Source organism: Oncorhynchus clarkii, chromosome 3 (assembly GCF_045791955.1).
Source record: "Oncorhynchus clarkii lewisi isolate Uvic-CL-2024 chromosome 3, UVic_Ocla_1.0, whole genome shotgun sequence".
NCBI lineage: Eukaryota > Metazoa > Chordata > Actinopteri > Salmoniformes > Salmonidae > Oncorhynchus > Oncorhynchus clarkii.
The window spans coordinates 18,549,434-18,556,818 of record NC_092149.1 but is presented as its reverse complement, the minus strand read 5'-3'; the positions used below and the strand labels follow the sequence as shown (position 1 = coordinate 18,556,818).

Here is a 7,385-nt window from a genome sequence, read left to right as displayed (position 1 = left end):
CAATTGTTTTAGACGCCATTCCCTCAGGTGTTGCTTTATTATTCAGGAATGTGTCAAGACCTGACCCTCAGAACCTACCTTCTATTAACCCTGTTGACTCATCAATAGGAAATATCTGTTTATCTTTTGGGCCAAATTGAGCTCTTTTCCGCATCGCTGTGCGACTCTCAAATGATGTAAGAATATGGATGGCGCCGTATAGCTCCGCATTGACATGATTGGTTGACGGTAGGTGAGGGCGGGAGGTCCTGTAGAAACACAAACTCACTTCCGTACTAACTTCTTTCACAACAGCTTTGCGAAGCATGAATGCCCTAATCTCTGCAGAGGCCATATCACGGTAAATGCTGCACGGCCAACTCAAACAGCAGATTTACCATTCAGCGCCTTTAAGGCTAAGCAGTGAATGATTGCATCTCAAGAAAAACTACAAGTCCCATTCTGCAACCTGGACGGTGTATGACGCCATGATCTCTGCAGCTCGTTTGTGTTGGCTTTTTGCGAAGCGAGAAACGATGCGGAGATGTCTGGGCTAAAGAAACCAACATAGGTAACGTTATAGATGTACACGTAGTGGTGTGATCATATGAGCAGTCATGCGGGGGTGGGTATAATTTGTGGAACGTTCCAACAGGAATCCGTTCCAAAAACTTCGTAAATAACAAGGTTGCCAACAAGCAACGCATACAGAGTCGTATAACAGTAGAATGAGATACCGGGTAGGGAGTGAGCTATGTAACTACGTTTTTCACTCACCACGTTTATTCGGAAAAAATGTCTCTTCGTTCTAGTAGCCTCCACCATTTCTCATTCGTTGGTTTAGTTATTATTTCCGGTGCTCCTGCATTTGCGGGTGAACTCTGATGCGCCTCAATTGGGGAATCGCTGTGGTTGAAATGTAACTAATGACCGCAAGCCCCAGTGTTTTATTAGCTAGGTGGCTTGTACACAATTGTTACCGATGATACTGTATATACCTACTCGTACTACAGAAGCATGCATTGTATTTTGCCAAGTTCTCTCTGTGTTAATCCTTTTCCCCAAATATAGCAGGTAACTTGTGTCTATGTCGATGTTGTTGAGTTCATCTTGCCTAGTTAAATAAAGATTGAATCAATTAGAACATTTAAAATATATACTTTGACCTATTTCAGGTAACCCCAAGATGCTTGATTCACCTGCTTTTGAATAACTTTCCAGTTGTTTGTGTTTTACATTCCGACTTTTGAACGTCTGTTTATTGGACATATATGTTAGTGTCTAATAAACAAAAGAGCAATGTATGTAAAGCATCCCATCTGTGTTAAGGTTATTGAGTGTGTGTGTGTGTGTGTGTGTGTATGGTGTTGTTTCTCTTTATGTCCACTAGGTGTCAGCACAGTTTCAATAATGTCACACCTGGTTCACAACATGTTTTCATGCGTAACAAATCAAATAGTATTTGTCACATGCGCATAATACTACATATGTAGGTAGACCTTACAGTGGAATTCAGACTTACAAGTCCTAAACCAACTATTTAGTTGTAAGAAAAATATGTGTCAAGTAAAACAAATATATATTTTTAAAATTAACAAATAAATAAAGAGCAGCAGTAAAAAAAAAAAAATTGCGAGGCAATATACATGGGATACCTGTGTTTCAAGTCCAGCGGTGTATATTACTTAACAAAACATTTATTTAAAGTACTCCACTACATTATGTTTATATCTGGGGGGGTTTTGTATCTGTACTTTTACTCTTTCTGTTTCTTTACAACTTTTAACTTTACTTCACTACATTTCTAAAGAAAATAAATATATTTTTTATACTCCATACAGTTTCCCTGGCATCAAAAAAGTGCTTGTTTCATTTCGAATGCTTATCCGAACAGGAAAATGGTCCAAATCACACACTTATCAAGAGAACATCCCTGGTCATCCCTACTGCATCTGACCTAGCGGACTTACTAAACATGCTTCATTTGTAAATCATGTAAATCATGTCTGAGTGCTCCCATGGCTATTTCTTAAATAAAAAAACAAGAAAGTTGTGCTGTCTGGGAAGGTCAAATCATTTACAGATTTACTACTGATACGTTTTCACAACTCTATTAAAGAACATTCTACACAAGGTGTCAATTCATTTCTTGATATTTGATGGGAACAATCCCCTCCCCCTCTACACACCTCAAGTTAGCTCTTTCAAGTCCACAAAAGGCAACATCAAAAATGGCTTTCTAAGAAACTCACTTTTTGGATTTGAACTCTCAAACTCTGGTTTGAGGAGCAAATGCCATAACCACTACTCTACCAGACAGACAGAGAAAGAATGTTAAGGGGTACATCAAAATGCACACATCAAATACAACATTTCAGAGGTTAGAGAATGGTGTGGGGGCTTGTACTTCTTGGGTCCACCAACCGTTCCTCAATCTTCTTTTGATGACTACAAACATAGATTAGGAATCTTCAAAACCTACACTATAGAATGGATGTGTTTAGGAACAGGGGACGAAATTCGAAAGAGGCGTGTTTCCAATTACTAACAAATAGACCCTAGAAATGTTATTCCAAAATCTTAATATTGGAACTTTGTCCCTTCATTTGCCTACTACTGTCTATAAGCTATCATAACACGTGGGTTTTTTCTTGGGGACAAGGTATCGGAACGCTTTTGAATGGTCTACAAAGCATGCCCCTAGGTCAAAGTTGGCTTTTGCAGACAAGGGTTATATTGTTACTCCACGACATAGTACGTTACCACAACTCTATTAAAGAACATTCTACACAAGGTGTCAATTCATTTCTTGATATTGACAACATTTCAGAGGTTAGAGAATGGTGTGGGGGCTTGTACTTCTTGGGTCCACCAACCGTTCCTCAATCTTCTTTTGATGACTACAAACAGAGATTATGAATCTTCAAAACCTACACTATAGAATGGATGTGTTTAGGAACGGGGGACGAAATTCGAAAGAGGCGTGTTTCCAATTACTAACAAATAGACCCTAGAAATGTTATTACAAAATCTTAATATTGGAACTTTGTCCCTTCATTTGCCTACTACTGTCTATAAGCTATCATAACACGTGGGTTTTTTCTTGGGGACAAGGTATCAGAACGCTTTTGAATGGTCTACAAAGCATGCCCCCAGGTCAAAGTTGCCTTTTGCAGACAAGGATAATATATTGTTACTCCACGACATAGTACGTTACCACAACTCTATTAAAGAACATTCTACACAAGGTGTCAATTCATTTCTTGATATTTGATGGGAACAATCCCCTACTCTTCTACACTCCTCAAGTTAGCTCTTTCAAGTCCACAAAAGGCAACATCAAAAATGGCTCTCTAAAAAATGCTCTCTTCAGATTTGAACTCTCAAACTCTGGTTTGGGATGCTGTCACCATAACCACTACTCTACCAGACAGACAGAGACAACATGTTAAGGGGTACTTAACAATGCACACATCAAGGACAACATTTCAGAGGTTAGAGAATGGTGTGGGGGCTTGTACTTCTTGGGTCCACCAACCGTTCCTCAATCTTCTTTTGATGACTACAAACATAGATTAGGAATCTTCAAAACCTACACTATAGAATGGATGTGTTTAGGAACGGGGGACGAAATTCGAAAGAGGCGTGTTTCCAATTACTAACAAATAGACATGTTAAGGGGTACTTAACAATGCACACATCAAGGACAACATTTCAGAGGTTAGAGAATGGTGTGGGGGCTTGTACTTCTTGGGTCCACCAACCGTTCCTCAATCTTCTTTTGATGACTACAAACAGAGATTAGGAATCTTCAAAACCTACACTATAGAATGGATGTGTTTAGGAACGGGGGACGAAATTCGAAAGAGGCGTGTTTCCAATTACTAACAAATAGACCCTAGAAATGTTATTCCAAAATCTTAATATTGGAACTTTGTCCCTTCATTTGCCTACTACTGTCTATAAGCTATCATAACACGTGGGTTTTTTCTTGGGGACAAGGTATCGGAACGCTTTTGAATGGTCTACAAAGCATGCCCCCAGGTCAAAGTTGCCTTTTGCAGACAAGGATAATATATTGTTACTCCACGACATAGTACGTTACCACAACTCTATTAAAGAACATTCTACACAAGGTTTATACACCTTGCAGGTGAGGACAATGGTTAAAAAAATGGGAGAAATGTATAGAAGACTTCCTCATTGTACTGTATATCAGAATATATCACAACTTATTCCAAAAAGCTCAAGACTGTTATTGTTCCCTTCAATAAAAATATTTTTCAACTACTTTCTGCACATTTCTGCTACCGTCTTAGGCTATACAAGTGCTATCTCTTGAAAAACAACATGTTGATACCTTTGCAATACCTTTAGCAGTAATAATAATAATAAACCTCTGCTTTAGTAAAGAAAACAATAATGACAGGTGTATTGTAATAAAAACGAGTGGTGTCCACTGACTAAATTCAGTATTTCTGGAAAACCCAGATATTCACAAAGTTTGTGATGAATGACAGGTTGTTTATTCATTCAAAATAGATTTGGCCTTTAAAATTCAATTAAGCTGCTTATTTTCAGGGTTCAGTGAAAGCGGGTCATTTTTGACCCTTGGGACAAGGGGGGTAAACAGAATGTTAAGACTACACAAGGGTTAAGTAAAGTATTTACAAGGTTTCTAGTCATTTCTTGTCATTAATGTCTAATTGACCACACATTAGTGCAAGTAGAAGTGCAGTCAATGCTACACAGGTGTCTGTCATCTAGGTGCTGATTATAAGTGCTTGAAATCATAGACTGACTCCTTTGCTGAGTTCTAGAGCATCAAGACTGTGATCGATCAAGGGTGAATTGTGACTGAATTACTGAGCTTCAAATAATATTAAGTAGTTTTTTATAAATTCATCTAATCAGTCTCCATTCACCTTAAAAGTCATCTGCAAGCTGGAACGTGACTCCAACAATTCATTGACACAGTTGTGACTGGTAAGGTTTATTTGTTATAGCACCACATTTTACACATGACATGGCAAAATTCATATAAATATGTTATTAACATACAGATGCCAAGTAATTGAAGTGAAATGATGTGACCCTACAATCTAAAATGTAAGACTTCACATTTCAAAAGTAGTGTATTGAAAACATTTCACCAAATTATTTTTCAGTTTGTCATTTCCCTTAAATTTTGCAGTCAGTCATCCATGCTATATGAAATGATAGGGTGATGAACACTGTATGGGTGGAGGTCATCCGGAATTTAGAAGGATCAATGGGTCAACGGTCCAATATCTTATCTTTAGGGCCAGAATGGCACTAGTAACACATGCAGGTGAAATACCCTTTAATTTACCAAAATGACTGAATGCATTATCAGACAAACATGCATGCATTACCCTAATAATCTTTAGCCTTTACAGTTATGGAAATATACTGAAATGTTTAAATTGGGTTTTCTGTTACTTTGGTGGTCTGCAGCACCACTAAGGACCATTCTCCTATGCTGTAGGATACCCTATCAGAAAACGTTTAGTAACTTTTTGCTTTTATACAAAAAACTAGCCTTTAGTGGCCCATTAGCTAACCACAAGTTTCCTGTACAAAGACTTTAATGAACTACTAAAACTATCTGACAATTTGTGGTAGAAAAAATCAATATAATGCGTGAAAAATGAACCGGGTCTCTTCTGTGCCGGTCTTTAAGCATAACTGTATACAAATATACTAATTATGCATCCAGTCTCTGATTATTGATGATATTTCCCATTCTGCCCAATTGTGACCTTTGACCCCTTGCATACGCCCTTTAATTTCCACATTCTGGATGACATCCTGCCAAACTTTGATATGTCACTGTTTGATCTAGCATGTGGCTGTTTTTTCACCAGCACTTGTCCAATGTTGGCTGGCCTACTATGCAGTTAAATGGAAAGGTTCTACACGATGTAGACATTACACGTGAATTGGGATGAGGGGAAATGCCAATCAATGACAACTGAAATAACAAATATCTGTATATCAGTACTTGTTCTTGTAGACATACTTTGAATCTGTTTAATATGTGGGTGAAGCATTTAATTTGTAGTCTTTATTAATTTCTCGTTTTGAGTGGCCTGTAAATATTTTTACACAATCTGGTCTGATGCCTGTGTAACAAATAACTAATGATGATCATGATTTCAATTCAGTTTAATGATATCAAACACTCACTTCTCCTGAAGGGCGCACATAATATTATTCGCCATATGTGTAAAAGCATTTAGATTTGCACATGCATGGTCTAAAATGGCTTTGCACCATATTTCCTCTACATACTGAGACTTGAATGGGTGCACTTTGGGAGAACTGAGATGTTTGGTACTAATTACTTGCAAACTCCTTCCTCCCTCAATTAAGTTATCACTGCTTAGACAGGATTGGGCAGGTCAAACCAAGTGCTCCACTACATGGGTTTAACCCTTCTAGTTATTTATAATCAGTGATTACTTTTAGGGAGGAACAAAGGAGGGATATATGTAAAGATTGAGCAAGCCACTATTGTCAGCTCGACATCCCAATCGTGTTATTTGCATATAATAGACTTTTTACCTCTGACCTGTATACTGTCTGTACCATTCCAGATATCTCGTACAGTGGAAACACTTGAGCGTCTGCGTCATCCGCATCAGCAATAACTCATCACTCCTACTCCAGGTAAATTCATTAGCATTAAGTTTGATACCCAAATAACCCCACTCAACCCCAGGGACCAAGTGTCAACATTCAATCTAACCTGGGGTCTTGCGTATCAAGTGTCTCAGAGTAGAAGTGTTCCTCTCGGATCAGTTTTGCAGTTTACAACAAGAATAAGATTAGACACATCCTAGATCAGCACTGACTCTGAGATGATTTGTGGATTAAGTCCCAGGTCCCCCTCTGTCCATGTTCTGATGTTCATTTGGATCTTAACATGCCTTTTTGGGGCCCTAACTGAGATTTTGTTGGGGTGCCCCCCACCCCCCAACAAAATCCAAATTGGGCCATTATTACTAGACGTTTAACTGGTGCGACTAACTTACCAATCTAAATGTTTGTAGCTGACATGTGACTTACACAACTTGTTCTGATATTTATTACATACTTTAAAAAAAGTGTTTTCTATTGTTAGGTATTGCTGCATTGTGGGAGCTTCAAACAAACTTTTTGTTAGGTATTACTGTGTATGTTACTATTTGATAACGAACTGCTGATTCATAACCAAATCTCAATTTCGCCTTGTGTATTTTACTATTCTAATACAATAGTAAGTGACTGAATTATTTAAAAAATAAATCCTAATAATAATGGTAGGTGGCCCCCTAGCTACTGCTTATGTCCCTTATACCTGCAGCCCACTGGTAATGAATGATAGCGTAATTCCATCCTGC

General features: G+C 38.1%; 1 protein-coding gene across 2 annotated transcripts in view; it reads left to right on the top strand.

The window, feature by feature from the left end:
* Positions 1-283: 283 nt before the first annotated feature.
* The window catches only part of LOC139390021 (uncharacterized), a 41,708-nt gene continuing 34,606 nt past the window's right edge, over positions 284-7,385 (top strand). The window contains exon 1 of one of the 2 annotated variants that reach the window (XM_071137130.1): positions 284-550. The gene's annotated coding sequence lies outside the window, so the exon portion shown is untranslated. The remainder of the gene's footprint in view (positions 551-7,385) is intronic. The other variant, XM_071137139.1, reaches the window with a different exon arrangement.